Source organism: Somniosus microcephalus, chromosome 2 (genome assembly GCF_052327205.1).
Source record: "Somniosus microcephalus isolate GS21.2 chromosome 2, FLI_Smic_1.0, whole genome shotgun sequence".
Classification (NCBI taxonomy): domain Eukaryota; kingdom Metazoa; phylum Chordata; class Chondrichthyes; order Squaliformes; family Somniosidae; genus Somniosus; species Somniosus microcephalus.
In genome coordinates, this window is record NC_140988.1 from 364,488,391 (window position 1) to 364,507,583 (window position 19,193).

A 19,193-nucleotide genomic window follows, 5' to 3' on the forward strand; every position below is an offset into this window, starting at 1 on the left:
CACCGCTACACCCATGGGAATGGCCTTCAGCCCCATGGCAATGCGTACATATTGACTTTGCTGGTCCATTCATGGACTCCATGTTCCTAATTGCGGTGGACGCACATTCCAAATGGCCAGAAGTGATCAAGATGAATACCACTACTTCAGAAAAGACAATTGCAGTGTTAAGAACAATATTCGCAAGGAACGGATTGCCAGAACAGATCTGTTCGGACAACGGACCACAGTTCGTGTCGGAAGAATTCCAAAAATTCTTAAAGAAGAATGGGGTGAAACATTATATCTCTGCCCCATATCATCCGGCGACAAACGGGTTGGCCGAGAGATTTGTCCAAACATTCAAAAAGGCAATAAAGGCCATGAACGATGATCAGATTCCGTTACAACACAAGGTGGACAATTTCCTAATGGCATATCGAAACGCCGCTCATGCAGTGACTAACCAAAGTCTTGCCATGATGTTTTATAACAGGAGGTTGCGGTCCAGGTTGGACTTGTTAAAACCAAATGTGCGGAGGGAAGTGGAAAACAAACAGTTCCGGCATATTAATAACAAGTCCACTCGAAGTTTCGACGTAGGACAACCAGTGTTGGCAAGGGGCTATGGAAACGAAAAATGGCAGTCCGGAACAATTCGGGCCAGACAAGGACCTCTGATGTACACAGTAGATATTGGTAACAATGTGATAAGGCGTCATGCGGATCAACTGGTAGAATCAAGAGCAAGGGTCGAACCCATGGTTGCGACAGAGACAACTGTGGAAGACGTTAATGAACCTGAAGCATCTACCTCGGCAGGGACTGTACCTGATGATGACGTCCAATACATAGGAAACCAACAAGAAGAGTCACCTCAGCAACAAGAATCAGAGACCACTGAAAGGCGTTATCCAAACCGAATCAGAAGGCCTCCTGAGAGACTGAACCTTTGAACTGTTTATACCTGAAGTTATATATGTATATATGTTATTATGTTATGTTAAATGGGGATATGACTGTTAAGCTAAAAAGGGAGGATTGTGGTGTATGTAACCTGTTCCACCTTAAGAGAACTTAAGCCTGTTCCACCTTAAGAGATGTACTACTTTCTCTGGCTGCTGTATACGTAATACCGGTGGTGACCACCGGTATATAAGTACTGTGTAGCGATATTGTATTTAGTATAGTCCTGACCTCCAACTAGTAAAGACCTGTTGAAACTTTATTCTTGTAGTCTGTGTCAGTAATTAATCTTAATACAACTGGAACACACAGACTTAACACTTTCATCCTGCACCAGTCCTCTGCGCCGCCTTTATTCCAAACCAGTCCGTCAAGTTACAGGCCAACTACTTGGCGACAAGGGACATCCCTCTGGATATGGCTCACAACTTCCGTTTGGAATGCGGTGCAGCTGCACAGCTGGCCTACCATGAGAGCCATGCTACCACAAGAAACGTGATCAGTCAGGCGTGCTCAAGCAATGCTTCTACTGCTTGGACCGTTCCAGAGGAGCTGTGCAGTACACCTCTGAGCGGGTACCCAGATTTGTGGTCATCTGCCACGTGCTGCGTAACTTTGCGATAAGGACCATCCCTTACCACCACCTGGGCAACAAGAACATAAGAACATAAGAAATAGGAGCAGGAGTCGGCCATTTGGCCCCTCGAGCCTGCTCCACCATTCAATAAGATCATGGCTGATCTTCTACCTCATCTCTACTTTCCTGCACTATCCCCATATCCCTTGATTCCCTTATATTTCAAAAATCTATCGATCTCTGTCTTGAATATACCCAATGACTGAGCCTCCACAGCCCTCTGGGGTAGAGAATTCCAAAGATTCACCACCCTCTGAGTGAAGAAATTTCTGCTCATCTCAGTCCTAAATGGCCGACCCCTTATTCTGAGACTGTGACCCCTGGTTCTAGACTCCCCAGCCAGGGAAAACATCCTCCTTGCGTCTACCCTGCCAAGCCCTGTAAGAATTTTGTATGTGCAGCACGAAGAGGAGGAAGAGCAGTAGGAGCATTGACCACCCGTGCCCCGCGCTGCCCGAGCTCTCAGACAGCAGCTCATTGAAGAGCGCTTCATCTAAACCATCCCTCCCACCGCCAATACACCAACAGTCCCACAATCCTTACCACCGTCCTTACTACCATCATCCGAGTGCCTTCCTTCAGTCCAGCCTTATAGGTCTTGCTCTCACTTCACTTCAAATATGAACACCAACACCAAATCCGGAACAAAAAACACATTTATCAATGCACGCAATTCCATCTGTATCTAACAGCGAACAGAAGTAAATGTGAGTCACCCTTGTGCAAACCCTTAGAGCAGGAGTGTCAAATGTGCTAAATGCTTCATCCGGCCATGGTGTGCTGTGCTTAAGGTGGCTGAGTCTCCTGGACATGGATCTCCCCGGTCACTGCTTCTCACAGCCCGGGAGAACTGCACCTTTAAAATTTTGCGCCTCAGGCCTCATTTTAAGAATAGAGGCGAGCTATTGGCACCTGTCACACCTCCGGAGGCAGCTCGCTTGACGCAGGGGACCAAATGTGGACCTGCTGCATCGCCGGTGAGCCCAGCGAGGCGGGCGGTGGAAAATGCAGGAGGGCCGAGCGTGGGCTGACCGTGGCCCACAGTGGTGCTGTGGAACAGGGAGAGGCACTTTTTCCCAACCATTTCTTCAGCGGCCTCCAGTGGTCCCTTAAGGACCAGGGTTTCAGCTGCTGTAGAACTGGAGAAAGTAGTCGGAGCTTGTGCGGTGATGTAAAAAGAATACTGAGTACTTGGTTTGAGTATAAAACAAAGCTTTAATCAACTGTTTCAAAACCATGAGATTTCTAGTTACATCACTAGTTCCTGGTTCCAGAAACATCCTGAGCAAGATGGGCCCACGCCCGAGTATTTATACTCCTTGGACGGCGCCACCAGCTGGCCGCCCAGTGTTACTTCATGAGTCATGATAAGATTCATGACACGCAGCACACGCCACACCTAGATTTTCACGCATTTTGCAGAAGAGCCCTGAAACAGGCGCGTAACCCTTATTTTGCGTATTTAAATTGATCCAACGCTGATTTCAGGGATGCCTAAACACAGTGAGGCATCAGCGCAGTAGGTGCATGACCTCGCGCCCAGAAATAGGTTTACACTGAGTTTATTTTACACCTAAAAAGCGGATGAAAAGCATACCAATTTCTACCCCAGTGTGTACCAATAACATCTGGTGAATGTGGCCCACACTGAGCGCCAGGACGCCGGAGCAAGCCTACCATGTAAACTGAGTTTGACAGTCCTCGCCCAGTGCCTGTCTTGTGTGCTCGTTCACCTATTCTCGTGCTCCTACGACATGTTTCCCCAATGGCTGCAGCTTGGGAGGTGGAAGGCTGCTGAGCTTCCATTGAGGACAAGTCAGATGGCGACCTCGAGCAACTCTGGGCCTTGGGGGCCTGGCTCCAGGCTGCAGCATCTCGCCGTGGGCCACAGCACATCCTTAACGGAGCTTGAATTACTGTGTGCAATTCCGGCTTCCGTACTATAAAAAGGATTACTGAAGCACTGGAGAAAGTTTGACAAGGATGTTAACAGAATTGAGAGGATGCTACTATTAGGAAAGATTGGACAGGCTGGGGCTCTTTTCTCTGTAAAAGAAAAGACTGAGGAGACCTGATAGAGGAGTTCAAAATTATGAAGGGTGAACATGGAGAAATGAGGGGGCAGAAAGATAAGGGGCCGGATATTCCGATGTACGTACTGTGCACACACCCGTAGGGACATCGGAAATGCCGGTTTCAGGCATGCACAACGCATACGCTGAAAACCGGCATTTCCGATCTGTCAAGAATGGTCTTCACAGATCGGACGCCTGCCCTGGAGAAGGGCCTCTGCGGGCGGAGAGTTCCACTTTCTGGAGAACCTCCGCCCGCAGAAAACCCTTAGAAATCTTACGCCTGGTAAAAGCACGCGTAATGCCTGCTTTTACCAGCAAAAGATTTGAAAAAAAGTTTTTAAAAAATGTTTCACTCATTTATCATTTAAAAATACTTTTAAAAAAAGATGTTTATTTTTAGCCCCGTAAAAAACTTTAATTATTTTTTTCAAAAAGTTAAATTTTTGTTTAAAATATTTAATTTATTGTAATTTCAACTAATTTTAAAAATGTGATTTTTTTAAATGTATTTAATGTTTTACAGTGTTTTTGGGGTGATCTCCATTCATATATTTGACAGGTCTATCTGTCAAGTGTATGAAGGGGGATTCCCTTCTCCTATTGGCTCCCCATGGCCCACGTGATCCCAGGGACGCTTGTGAACCGCCTGCGCCCCTGAGATACGTGGGCCCTGCACACTTGGAGTTGGCGAGGCCCAGGATCGAAACTATACGCACCTCGGGAGCCCTCAGGTAAGTGCGTAGATTTCTTCCAGATCGGAGGCCTCCGCACGCGGGAAGCCTCCGATCGGAAAATACGGCCCAAGATAGTCACTAACAGATCAAATAAAGAATTTGGGGGGAATTTCTTTACACCGAGTGGCGAGAATGCGGAGGTTGCTGCCACATGGAATGGCTGAAGCAGAGAGCAGTGACACATTTAAGCAGAGGCTTGATGCATACGTGAGCGAGAAGAAAATAGAGGGATAAAGGGCAGGGTGGGAAGTAGGAATCAGAGTAGGAGGAGGCTCGAGTAGAATATAAACACCAGCACAGACTGAATGAGCTGAACGGCTTGTTTCTGTGCTGTAGATTCTAGGTAGGGCTGCCCATTAATCTAAATGGGTGGAAAATTGAGTGGGCTCTGTACAGGTGGGTCTTAAAGCACTAGTTGAAGAAAGAAAGACTTGCATTTCTCTAGCAGCTGTCTCCACCTCAGGTCGGCCCACAGCGTTTTACAATGAAGTACTTTTTGAAGTGTGGTCGCTGCGGTAATATCGGAAACGCGGCAGCCAATTTGCGCGCAGCAAGCTCCCACAAAAGAGCAGAGGCCAATCATATGGGCAATATTTTCTTGTCAACCAAAAGTACCAAACATATCAAGCAGTCATCTCATTACTGTGCGCAAAATTTGTCTATGCAAGAAAGGTCACTGTGTTAATAACCAGCTCACTGTGTGCAAAGCAATTTGCAATGTTTCTGACAAGCGTGATGAGGTATTAATAAGTTCAAATCTTTCTTTTCTATCCATCTCTCATAACAACAGTTGCCTAGGCACCAGCAGTCTCCAGTACCTAAGTGGCCACTCTTAATGTATGAATCTGGATCGTGAGTGTCAGTGGGCTGTTTCTCTGCAGGTAGGATCACAACCAATCTGAATCCTATCTGTACCTACTCACTCACTCACTCACTCACACACACACACACATAGGCAATAGACTGCCGAATAGAATCATAAAATCATAGAATGATTACAGCACAGAAGGAGGCCATTCGGCCCGTCGAGCCCGTGCCGGCTCTCTGCAAGAGCACTTCAGCTAGTCCCACTCCCCCGCCCTTTCCCCGTAGCCCTGCAAATTTTTTTCTTTCAGGTACTTAAACAATTCCCTTCTGAAAGCCGTGATTGAGTCTGCCTCCACCACTCTTTCAAATGCAAGAAGTCACACAACACCAGGTTATAGTCCAACAGCTTTATTTGAAATCGCAAGCTTTCGGAGCGCTGCTCCTTCGTCAGGTGAAGTGGAGAAATTGGCTTGTTCTCTCTACACAGATGCGGCCGGACCTGCTGTGATTTCCAGCAAAAAAAATGTTTTTTGTCTGTTTTTTTGTTTTTCATACAGACCCCAGCATCTGCAATATTTGACCCCTTGTGACCCCACCTCATTGTTCTTTGATGTAATGTTTTCCTGACTGGCTTGTTTGGACACCATTCACACCTTTGATTGCTGTGATTATCTCTCTGCTGAGGTGTGATAAATGGCAGTTGGAAAGGTTACCTGTAAACATCTGACATTATTCTCTGACTATATAAGCTGTGTCTTTATGCATTTCTCCACTTCACCTGACGAAGGAGCAGCGCTCCGAAAGCTTGTGATTTCAAATAAAGCTATCGGACTATAACCTGGTGTTGTGTGACTTCTTACATTTGTCCACCTCAGTCCAACACCGGCATCTCCACACCATGACCACTCTTTCAGGCAGTGCATTCCCGATCCTAACCACTCGCTGCCTAAAAAGTATTTTCTCATGTCGCCCTTGGTTCTTCTGCCAATCACCTTAAATCTGTGTCCTCTCGTTCTTGACCTTCCTGCCAATGGGAACAGTTTCTCTCTATCTACTCTGTCTGGACCCCTCATGATTTTGAACACCTCTATCAAATCTCCTCTCAACCTTCTCTGCTCCAAGGAGAACAAGCTCAGCTTCTCCAGTCTATCCACGTAACTGAAGTCTCTCATTCCTGGAATCATTCTCGTAAATCTTTTCTGCACCCTGTCTAAGATCTTCACATCCTTCCTAAAGTGCGGTGCCCAGAATTGGACACAATACTCCAGTCGAGGCCGAACCAGTGTTTTGTAAAAGCTAATGAGCATTGGTACCATTCCATGTGCTCTTTAAACTTGCTACATCTCAACGTTAAGGGCTGGATTTTACCAGCTCTGAGGAGGCAAGTTTGGAGGTGGGACTGCTGGGAAAATGGAACAAACTGGGAGCGGGTACTAACCCCGCTCCCAACCCGCCTCCGTGCCACCTTCCCGGGAGGCGGGTCCCCGAGTCACGCGGGGACCCGTCTCCTCGAGGCGGGAAGGGGATTAGAGCCAATTAACTGCCTGTGAACGTGGGTTCGTCAGGCGTCCCTGGGGGTGGGACTAGGACCCGGAAGGCAGCAGTCCCGCCCCCAACTCGTCTCGGCTGGCAAAATCCAGCCCTATGTTTGTACGCGTGTGACATGATTGTGTAATAGATGGGAAGAGACCTGAGCTGGACAACGGCTCAGGAATTTCAAGCATTTAACTGAATGACCCTGATTGGTTATAAATTTCATTGATTCTTGGAATGTGGGTGTCTCTAGCAAGGTCACCAGTTATTGCCCATCTCTCGTTGCACTGAACACTTTGACACGACTGAGCAGCTCCAGAGGGTAGTTAAGAGTCAACTATGTTGGTGCGGGATTCGAGTCACAAACCGGTTAAGGTCGGCAGGTTTCCTTCCCCAATGGACAGCTGTGGCTCAGTTGGCAGTGTTGGACTGCTTTCTTGTTCTTGTTCTTTTTCATTTCATTGCTTTAAATGTCAGATTACACACACACACACTCAGTTGTAGTAATGCAGAATCAAATCTTTATTATACTATCCACAACCAGTATGAATGCACAAGTCTTTTCATTCTACACAAAACCAGTATGCGAGCAGCTGAGACATACACTATCCGATTCCAGTGTGAACTGCTAAACAGTGTTCCCTTACATTTCTTATACTAAATGTTGCCTTTGATCACTGTTATGAATCTTATGATCCATGAAGAAAGACTCATGAAATAACACTGGACGGCCAGCTGGTGGCGCCGTCCAAGGAGTATAAATACTCGGGCGTGGGCCCAGCTTGCCCAGGACATTTTGTAAACAGGAACTAGTGACAGATAACTAGACCTCCATGTTTTGAAACAAGTTGATTAAAGCCTTGCTTTATACTCGAACCAAGTGCGTAGTGAGTTTTATTACATCAATCACTACATTTCATACATATCAATAAATCATGGTCTATCAAAGGTACGTACAAATACCACAGAATAACAACTTAAACTAAACAAGCAGGCTCTCAACTCTTCTAATTGGTATATTGCCACAATAAAACCTTCTACTCCCTAAACAGAGTTATCAAGTTGATACATTCGGATATGGCTGAATGACTCTTACACATCCTACTATTATATTTCCCCTGAAGACATCCTTTCCCCAAAACCCTCTTAACCAATTTACAGTCCATGCTCAGCAGAAAGCTGTTTTAACTTTTAACCCAGCATGTGCTGGTCTCACAGACAGCGCAGAAAGAATAGCGAGGTATTCGGGTAATACGGGCTTTCACTCCCACAGGTAGCACCCTCACCTCTGAGTCGGAAGGTCGTGGGTTCAAGTCCTGCTCCAGATACTTGAGCATAAAAATCCAGGCTGACACTCCAGTGCAGTGCTGAGGGAGTGCTGCACTGTCAGAGGTACTGTTTTTCAGATGAGACATTAAACCGAGGCCTTGTCTGCTCTCTCAGGTGGACGCAAGAGATTCCCATGGTACTATTTCGAAGAAGAGCAGGCAAGTTATCTTCGGTGTCCTGACCAATATTTATCCCTCAATCAACATCACTTAAAACAGATTATCTGGTCATTATCACATTGCTGTTTGTGGGAGCTTGCTGTGCGCAAATTGGCTGCCGTGTTTCCTGCATTACAACAGTGACTACACTTCAATAATACTTCATTGAGGTTGTGAAAGGCGCTATAGAAATGCAAATCTCTCTTTTCTTTTGTTTATTAGTGCACCAGTTGGGTATTTAAGACAATATGACAGCATCGTGGTGGCTGAGAGCATCGTGGGAGTGCGGGAGGGGGGGCTTTACATTGACAGTGTTCCTCAGACATGTCCTGCAGGTTCCACAGGCAGCATTCGGCCTGTGAACAATTACCTACCAGGTTTGCCGAACCACTCTTTTCTGGGGAAGTTGTCCATTCGTGCCAAAGAGCAAAACCTTCCTTTGCCTAACTTCATCCAGCAGGAATTGAAGTGCAGTAACTACGAATCTGGGCCTGCATCAGTGAATAACCTTGAGTTATGCTGCTCCCAACCCCTCCCCTTGACTTGCAGTAGAGAAAGCAGCTCAAATTTAAATGCCTGTGGTATTTCAGAAAATATGACAGCTTCGTGGCAGCCTTGGTTTAATGTCTCATCTGGAAGACAGCAACTGTGACAGTGCAGCTCTTCCTCAGTACTGCACTGGAGCATCAGCCTAGATTATGTACTAAAGTAACAACAGAAAATGCTGGAAAAACTCAGCAGGCCAGGCAACATCCGTAGAGAGAGAAATAGAGTCAATGTTTCAGGTCGAAACCCTTTGTCAAGACTGAAGAAGCACAGGAAATTAAGCAGATTAAAAGGCCAGTATGGGGGCTGGGAGAGAACAAAAGAGAAGTGAAGAGACATTAAGAGGTATTCAAAACCAGACGAGATGGTGATAGGACTAGTGGAGACAAAAGACGGCTCTAGATTAGGTGTGAAATGTTCTGGCAGAATGAGAGACAGCTGCCATGTGGGAGAGAAAAAAAAAAGCGGGGGGGGGAAAGGGCCAAAACAAAGGTGTGGATAAAAAATATAAGTAAAAATGTAATGGGGGCCGAGGTTATGATCTGAAATTGTTGAACTCGATATTGAGTCCGGAAGGCTGTAAAGTGCCTTATGTACTAAAATGTTTGGAGTAGGGCTTGAACCCATGACCTTCCAAGAAAGAGGCAAGAGTGCAACCACTGAACCACAGCTGACACTATGCCCGGGAAATCCATGATGCTTGATTTTCCTCCGTGCGCTCTGTCCAGGTGATATTTTACATTCAAGAGCAAAAGAGGAAAATCTGCCAGAAAATCTCTTCAGAAAGTAAAGAGCTTTAGCGGTCAGGCTCCCAATTTAATTTTTGGCTGCGGTTAAGGTAGGCTTACATTCATTATTCAGATATTTTGTTGACACGAACCAAAAGCAAATGATATGTTAGCTTTTGTTACAAAGGGATTAGAGTATGAGTAAAGAAGTCTCACTACAATTATACAGGGCATTAGTGAGGCCACACCTGGAGTACTGTGTGCAGTTCTGGTCTCCTTACTTACGGAAAGACAGACTTGCCTTAGAAGGAGTGCAACGAAGGTTCACCAGACTGGTTCCTGGGATGAGGGGATTGCCCTATGAGGAGAGATTGAGTAGACTGGCCCTATATTCCCTAGAGTTCAGAAGAATGAGAGGTGGTCTAATTGAAACATATACAATTCTTAAGGGGCTTGACAGGGTTAATGCTGAGAAAATGTTTCCCCTGGCTGGGGAATCTAGAACACGGGGTCACAGTCTCAGAATAAGGGGTCGGCCATTTAGGACTGAGATGAGGAGAAATTTCTTCACTCAGAGGGTGGTGAATCTTTGGATTTCTCTACCCCAGAGAGCTGTGGATGCTCAGTCGTTGAGTATATTCAAGACAGAGGTCGATAGATTTGGGAACTAAGGGAATTAAGGGACATGTGGATAGTGCGGGAAGGTGGAGTTGAGGTGGAAGATCAGCCATGATCTTGTTGAATGGCGGAGCAAGCTCAAAGGACCAAATGAATATCTCCAGCTCCTACTTCTTACGTTCTTATGTAAAAGGTAACGGCGACACTGTTTCTCTGACATGCTACATTAATGCTTATGTTTTTAAACCGAGTACGACATTTCTGCTTGTTGCTGACGGCAGCAAGTGTATCATTTACTGATCAAAGAGAGTCATTAAGTCTGTGCAGCCACACATTACTAAAGCTATTCGTCATGCTTTGTGACCAGTCTCAAGCTAATTCTTTAGGGTCATTCAGATGAAACTAAAGGCAGGGATCGCAAGTCCCAACCTTGAAACAACCGCATTTAATTTATTCCTTAGCACACGGTGGGAAAACCTATGCGCTATAGGACCTGCGGCCCGATTTTAACTCTTACCCTGTTTAGGGCAGCTGAGTAGCGGTGTGAGTTAGAAACCCGCCCACTGCTCCAGAAATGAGGCCCAGGGTAATTTAATTAAGATACCTCTCAACAGAGGAGTGTCCACCGATGTGACCGCTGACGGGGATCTACAAGCAGCTGGCGTCACGTACATTTACCTGGAATAGTCTGGTGAAGAGCCACAGGAGGAATGGGATATGTCGGAGACGGTGTAACATACGGAAAGAGGATTTCTTGGCAGGATATCAGCAGAGATGCTAAATAAAGGCAGAATATGAATGTCGAGAGGTACCTTAATCATATTCACTCTTGCTTTTGACTCAAAGGGTCGGGGGTTCAAGCCCCACTCCAAGCCTTGAGCACATGATCTTGACTGATACTCCAGTGCGGTGCTGAGGGAGTGCTGCACTGTCGAGGGGATGTGTTTCGAATAAGACGTTAAACTGAGGCCCTGTCTGCCCTCTCAGGTGGACGTAAAAGACCCAGTTGCAGTATTCGAATAACAACAGTGCCATTCTTCCAGGGTCCGAGCAAACAATTATCCTTCAACCAACATCGCCAGAACACCGCCAGAATTGGTTATTTATCTCATTACTGTTTGCGGAACCTTGCTGTGGGCAAATTGGCTGCCGCGTTTCCGACTGTACCAGTCAACAGTGACGATACTTGAAAAGTGATTATAACTGGCTGCGGAGCGCTTTGGGACATCCCACGGTTGCTAATCTTCGGATTACTTCCCCAGTCCTGCACTAGAATAGGGAAGAACAAGAGGATTAGGGAAATCAATGCACGGCTAAAGGTGTGGTGTCAGGAAGAGGGATTCCACATTGTTGGGCATTGGCACCAGATCTGCGACAGAGGGGAGCTATTCCACAAGAATGGGCTACACCTGAACAGGGAGGGTGCTAATGTCCTGACAAAACAAGTTAAATAGGGAAGTAATGATTTATTTAAACTAGAAAGGGAGACTGGAAAATAAAACCAATAAGGATCAGCTAATAGTGAAGGGAGGAATAGGTGCAGATAACATTCCTGTTAGCAAAGTAGCAAGAGGAATACGGAGTTGTGGAATAAAATCAAACGGGCTAGTTATAAAAAGGAAAGAGACTGAACTAAAGGTAGGGGGTATTTTAGGCAATAAACATTATGGGCTGAAGAGTCGTGTTAGAAAAAAGCAAGATAAAGGTTAAAATGCAAAACACAGACTGTGGGAAATAAACCAAGGCAATTAGATGCAATTATTTTGGAGGACGATCTAGACTGAATAGTGTGAACAGAAATCTAGCTGCAAACAGGACAAGAACAGAAAATAAACATTTTTTAAAGTTAATCCTCGTGATTTGGGCGTCGCTGGCAAGGCCGTCATTTATTGCCCCTCCCTAGTTGCCCTGGAGAAGGTGGTAGTGAACCGCCTTCTTGAACCGTTGCAGTCCGTGTGGTGAAGGTACTCCCACAGTGCTGTTAGGGAGGGAGTTCCAGGATTTTGACCCAGCGACAATGAACGAACGACAATATACTTCCAAGTCAGGATGGTGTGTGTCATGAATCTTATCATGACTCATGAAATAACACTGGGCGGCCAGCTGGTGGCGCCGTCCAAGGAGTATAAGTACTCGGGCGTGGGCCCAGCTTGCTCAGGATGTTTCTGTAACCAGGAACTAGTGATGTAACTAGAAATCTCATGGTTTTGAAACAGTTGATTAAAGCCTTGTTTTATAGTCAAACCAAGTGCTCAGTAGTCTTTTTACATCAGTGTGTGACTTAGGGGGAACCCTAGAGGTGACGATGTTCCTATATCGGGATATAATATATTCAGGAGGGACAGAAAAGGCAAGAAAGGACGCAGAGCGGCCCTATTGGTAAAAGAGGGAACACATATTGTAGAGAGGGTTGATGTAGACAAGGAACATAAGAACATAAGAAATAGGATCAGGAGTAGGCCATTCAGCCCCTCGAGCCTGCTCCGCCATTCAGTAAGATCATGGCTGATCATCGACCTCATCTCCACTTTCCTGCACTATCCCCATATCCCTTGATTCCCTTAATATCCAAAAATCTATCGATCTCTGTCTTGAATATACTCAACAACTGAGCCCTCTGGGGTAGAGAATTCCATAGATTCACCACCCTCTGAGTGAAGAAATTTCTCCTCATCCGACCCCTTATTCTGAGACTGTGACCCCTGGTTCTAGACTCCCCAGCCAGGGGAAACATCCTCCCTGCATCTGTAAGAATTTTATATGTTTCAGTGAGATCACCTCTCATTCTACTAAACTCCAGAGAATATAGGCTTAGTCTACTCACTCTCTCCTCATAGGACAATCCCCCCCATCCCAGGAATCAGTCTGGTGAACCTTTGTTGCACTTCCTCTGTGGCAAGTATATCCTTCCTTAGGTAAGGAGACCAAAACTGTACACAATACTCAAGGTGTGCTCTCACCAAGGACCTATATAATTGCAGTAAGACGCCTTTACTCTTATACTCAAATCCTCTTGTAATAAAGGCCAACATACCATTTGTTTTCTTAATTGCTTGCTGTACCTGCATGTTAACTTTCAGTGATTCGTGTACAAGGACACCCAGGTCCCTCTGAACACCAACATTTCCCAATCTCTCACCATTTAAAAAACTCTGCATTTCTATTTTTCCTACCAAAGTGGATAACTTCACATTTCTCCACATTATATTCCATTTACTGTACCATGTTCTTGCCCACTCACTTAGCCTGTCTATATCCCCTTGAAACCTCTTTGCATCCTCCTCACAACTTACATTCCCACCCAGCTTTGTATCATCAGCAAACTTGGATATATTACAAGGGGTACAGACACAGTCAATGGCCTAGAAATTTGATCACACTCAAAAGCAGGCATGCATGGTACAGGACGGGGATTGCAAGCACCTGATGGTGCCCCAGGTATACCGTACTATTCGTGTTGCCTGCTCATTATCAGGACTCAGGCATGCATCCAGCACTACCCACGCTGTTCATCGACTGCGCGCCTGTTTGGGAGGCCAGCTGTCGGGCATCTCTGATGCCACTTAAAGGCAGTCAGCGCTTCTTATCAATGAGGTGCACTCTGGCTGCAGAAGGAAGGGAACACTTCTCAACACAGAAATGGCTGCAGCAAGCACGGAGAGCGCACCAAGGTTGTGTGATGCTGCCTTAAGGCCCTGGTGCAGGCAGTGGACAGGAGGGTGGAGACGCTCTTCCTCCCAGGGAGTAGCAAGCCTTCCTGGCAACAACTCTGCTGCCAATGCTGAGGAGGTCAATGCCAGGAGCTTAACTCCAAGTACATGGCTGCAATGAGGCAAAAAGTTCGATGACCTCACCAGAGTTGTCAAAGGGAAGAATACAGCTCCCTTATTCTCTGCTCATACCTTCACCACCTCCAGCCTCACTCCTCATAACTCGACTCTCCCATTTCCCTTCACTCTCCTACAATTACTGTACAACGCTTAACTACACCTCCTTCTCCTCACTCACACACTCACCGCTATTGCAACTCACTTCCCCGCACCTCACATCTTCTTCTCCTTAGGCAGTCCCTCGGAACCGAGGATGACTTGCTTCCACGTTAAAAATGAGTTCTCAGGTGACTGATGAGTCCAATGCGGGACCTACAGTCTCTGTCACAGATGGGGCAGACGGTGGTTGAAGGGGCGGGTGGGTGCGGTGCTTGGGCTGACGTGCACTCCTTGCGCTGCCTGCGCTTGGCTTCCGCTTGCTCCCGGCGAAGAGACTCGAGGTGTTCGGCGCCTTCCTGGATGCTTCTCCTCCACTTTGTGCGGTCTTGGGCCAGGGATTCCCAGGTGTCGGTGGGGATGTTACACTTTTTCAAGGAGCTTTGAGGGTGTCCTTGAAGCGTTTCCTCTGCCCACCTGGGGCTCTCTTGCCATGCCGGAGCTCCGAGTAGAGCACTTGTTTTGGGAGTCTCGTATCGGGCATGCGGACAATGTGACCCATCACATCTTACACACTGCATACCAGCTATTCTACCACGAAACTACAGGCCAGTTAGCTTAACATCTGTCATAGGAGAGATGTTAGAAGCTATTATTAAAGACACTTAGTTAAGGGCACTTAGAAAAGTTCAAGATAATCAGGCAGAGTCAACATGGTTTTGTGAAAGGGAAATCATGTTCAACCAATTTGTTGGAGTTCTTTGAGGAAGTAACATGTGCTGTGGATAAAGGGGCACCAGTGGATGTACTGTACTTAGATTTCCAGAAGGCATTTGAAAAGGTGCCACATCAAAGGTTATTGCAGAAAATAAAAGCTCATGGTGTAGGGGGTAATATATTGGCATGGATAGAAGATTGGCTAGCTAACAGGAAACAGAGAGTAAGTATAAATGGGTCATTTTCTGGTTGGCAAGATGTAACGAGTGGTGTGCCACAGGGATCAGTACTGGGGCCTCAACTTTTTACAATTTATATAAATGACTTGGATGAAGGGACCGAAGGTATGGTTGCTAAATTTGCTGATGACACAAAGATAGGTAGGAAAGAAAAATTGTGAAGAGGACATAAGGAGGCTACAAAGGGATATAGATAGGTTAAGTGAGTGGGCAAAGATCTGGCAAATGGAGTGTAATGTAGGAAAATGTGAAATTGTCCATTTTGGCAGGAAGAATAAAAAATAAGCATATTATCTAAATGGTGAGAGATTGCAGAGCTCTGAGATGCAGAAGGATCTGGGTGTCCTAGTGTATGAATCACAAGAAGTTAGTATGCAGGTACAGCAAGTAATTAGGAAAGCTAATAGAATGTTATTGTTTATTGCGAGGGGAATTGAATACAAAAGTAGGGAGGTTATGCTTCAGTTATACAGGGCATTGGTGAGACCACATCTGGAGTACTGTGTACAGTATTGGTCTCCTTATTTAAGGAAGGATGTAAATGTGTTGGAAGCAGTTCAGAGAAGGTTTATTAGACTAATACCTGGAATGGGCGGGTTGTCTTATGAGGAAAGGTTGGACAGGCTAGGCTTGTATCCGCTGGAGTTTAGAAGAGTAAGAGGTGACTTGATTGAAACATATAAGATCCTGAGGGGTCTGGACAGGGTGGATGTGGAGATGATGTTTCCTCTTGTGGGAGAATCTAGAACTAGGGGTCACTGTTTAAAAATAAGGGGTCACCCATTTAATACAGAGATTAGGAGAAATTTTTTCACAGAGGCTCGTGAGTCTTTGGAGCTCTCTTCCTCAGAGGGCGGTGGAAGCAGAGTCTTTGAATATTTTTAAGGCAGAGGTAGATAGAGTCTTGATAAGCAAGTGGGTAAAAGGTTATTGGGGATAGGCGGGAATGTGGAGTAATCGGATCAACCATGATCTTATTGAATGGTGGAGCAGGAATGAAGGACCGAGTAACCGACTCCTGCTCCTAATTCGTATGTTCATATGTTAACAGCAGGGGAGTTATCCCCGGTGTCCTGGCCAATGTTTATCCCTCAATCAATGTTTCTGAGCCAATATCCTTTCTCACTATTGCTCTGATTTCATCCTTTACTAACAACGCCACCCCACCTCCTTTTCCTTTTTGCCTGTCCTTCCTAAATATCGAATATCCTTGGATATTCAACTCCCAGCCTTGGTCACCCTGCAGCCATGTCTCCGTAATCACAATTATATTGTATCCATTTACATCTATTTGCGCTGTTAATTTGTCTACCTTATTATGAATGCTTCGTGCATTCAGATACAGTGCCTTTAGATTTGTCTTTTTAACATTTTTAGACATCTTAATATTTTTTTGTACTATGGCCCTATTTGTCTTATTACCATTTTTTCTTACCCGGACCCTATTTCTTAGTGCACTCCTTTGTTTGTATGCTGTGTCCCTTCCTGACACAATCTGGTTATCCTTACCCCAGTCACTTTCCTGCACTGCTTCCTTGTCTTTTCTCTTTAGCATTCTAGATTTCTCTCTACTGGGGCCCTCCCCCACCCCCCTTATTTAGTTTAAAGCCCGATCTACCTCCCTAGTTATTTGATTCACTAGAACTCTGGTCCCAGCATGGTTCAGGTGTGGTCCACCCCAATGGAACAGCTCTCTCTTTCCCCAGTACTGGTGCCAGTACCCCACGAATCGAAACCCACTTCTCCCACACCAATCTTTGAGCCACGCATTCATCTCCCTGGTCCTATTGACCCTATGCCAATTTGCTCGTGGCTCCGGTAATAATCCAGAGATTATGACCTTTGTGGTTCTGCTTTTTAATTTAGTCCCTAGCTGCTCAAACTCTCTCAGCAGAACCTCTTTCTTTCTCCTACCTATGTCGTTGGTATCTACGTGGACCACGACAACTGGATCCTTCCCCTCCCACTCCAAGTTCTTCTCCAGCCCGGAGGAGATGTCCTTTACCCTGGCACCGGGTAGGCAACATAGCCCTCGGGACTCACGCTCCTGGCTGCAGCGAACAATGTCTATCCCCCTAACTATACTGTCGCCTACTACAGCCACCTTCCTTTTTACGCCCCCCACTTGAACGGCTTCCTGTACCACGGTGCCGTGATCAGTTTGCTCATCCTCCCCGCAGTCCCCGCACTGGTCCACAAGGGTTGCAAGAACCTCAAATCTATTGGACAAGTGCAGAGACTGAGGCTCCTGCAATACTACCTCCTGGATCCCCGCACCTGCCTCACTCGCAGTCACACCCTCCTGTCCCTGACCACGTGTCAATTCTAAAGTATTTAATCTAAGGGGTGTGGCTGCCTCCTGGAGCAAAAGGTCCAGGTAGCTTTCTCCCTCCCTGATGTCTCGCAATGTCTGCAGCTCGGACTCCAACCCAACTCAGAGCTGAAGTTCCTCGAGCCGCAGACACTTACCGCAGATGTAGTCGCCCTGGACAAAAGTGTCCACAAGCTCCCACATATTGCAGAGCAACACATCTCCTGTTCTCCCATTATTTTATTTATTTAATTAATTCGTTTAGTGTTAATCAAATTATTTACCTCGTTTAATTTATTAAATTAATTAAATTAAGTTTAGTTATTAAAATTTCGTTCAATGTTACATGTTAACTTAAAACTTAGCCCAGTCACTACCAATCACTTACCTGCCTTACCTGTGACGTCACACTGCCACTTTCTCTTGTTGATGCAGGTCTGCTGCTGCTTTTACCCCCGCTCTCGGGCCTCGGTCTGCTCCCACTCAGGCCCGCTGCTGCTCTGCGGGAGAAGTTAGGAAAAGCAAGCACCTCCTTCCCCCACTTCACCGAACTCCCACACTTACCCAACTCCTAGAGAGCCACCTTTATCAAAAGAAGCTTACCCAAAGGTGGCACTTGGAAGAAGTATAAGAATAGACCAAGGGAGAGATTGAAAAGTCATCAGAGGTAAGCATGGTGGTGATTCATTGTTGATATTTCTGCAATTTGTTTCACTACCTCAATGATGTGTTGAGTGCTCTTAATCTGTATTTTTGCATCATTCAAATATTAATAAAGCAAATTATGGATTTAATTGATTCAGTTACTCATATGTGTCAATATAATTGAGGGATTGGAAAGTGATCCGGGGTGGTTGGTAATGGGTATCTTGATCTTTGCTGAGGTGCAATGTCAAACGATCACACATAACTAAAGGGGGGCGAAATTCATTGTCGCCCCGTTTGGGGCGCAAAGGCCAGGCACTGACGATTTCAAACTTTTGAAAAATTTGCCGTTTGTGCTCCAAGAGGGAAGTGAAGTGCTAAATCAAGTGCTCCACTTCCTTCTTAGGGCGCGAACGTCAGAGAGCGGGGCGGAGAGTTCAGCAGCGCTGCGCACTGGGCCGTGCCACCGCCGTCGTGTTCAAAGGCTCCTTCCCTCCCTTAAATCGCTGCAGGCTCTGCGATAGAAAAAGTGCCTACCTGGACCGCCAAGGCAGCCGCGATCCCGCGTGATCAGCCCAGTACTCAAGCAGAGTGCGGATCGATCGCGGGCAGGAACCCGCGAAAAAAAGCGGAACAAGAAAGGTAATTTTTTTTAAAACTTACCTCGGCCGCCTCACCTTTAATCATCGCCCCCGAAGCGGCCGGCCGACCAATGCACGCCTCCTGCAGCTGTCGGTGTTTTCGACCGGCGCTGCTGCAGGGGGCAGAAGTCAATTTCGGGTCCGGGGCGATGCGAAAGGGGATGATTTCACAATCTCCGGGCAAAGGAGATCGGGGCACAACAAAGTAGCGCCACCGCAAAACTCCCGCCGAACATGGTGGGAGTCGATGTCAGCGCCGCGCCATTTGCGACCCGTTAGTGCCCCCCGGGGGGGGGCTAATGGGAGGCACAAAGGCACCCAATTTCGCCCCCTAGGTTTCTTGAATAAATTTAATTCGCAGCTCTCTGATAAACGTACTGAATATCATTTGAGATGGTATGTCCAAATCTGCGCACCTCACCTTAGGAAGGATGCCAAAGCCTTGGAGAAGGTGCAGGTGAGATTTACCAGAAATGGTACCAGGGATGAGGGACTTCAGTTATGTGGAGAGACAAGAGAAGCTGGGATTGCTCTCCTTCGAGCAGAGAAGATTAAGAGGCGATTTAATAGGTATTTAATTTAGTCAAAATTATGAAGGGTTTTG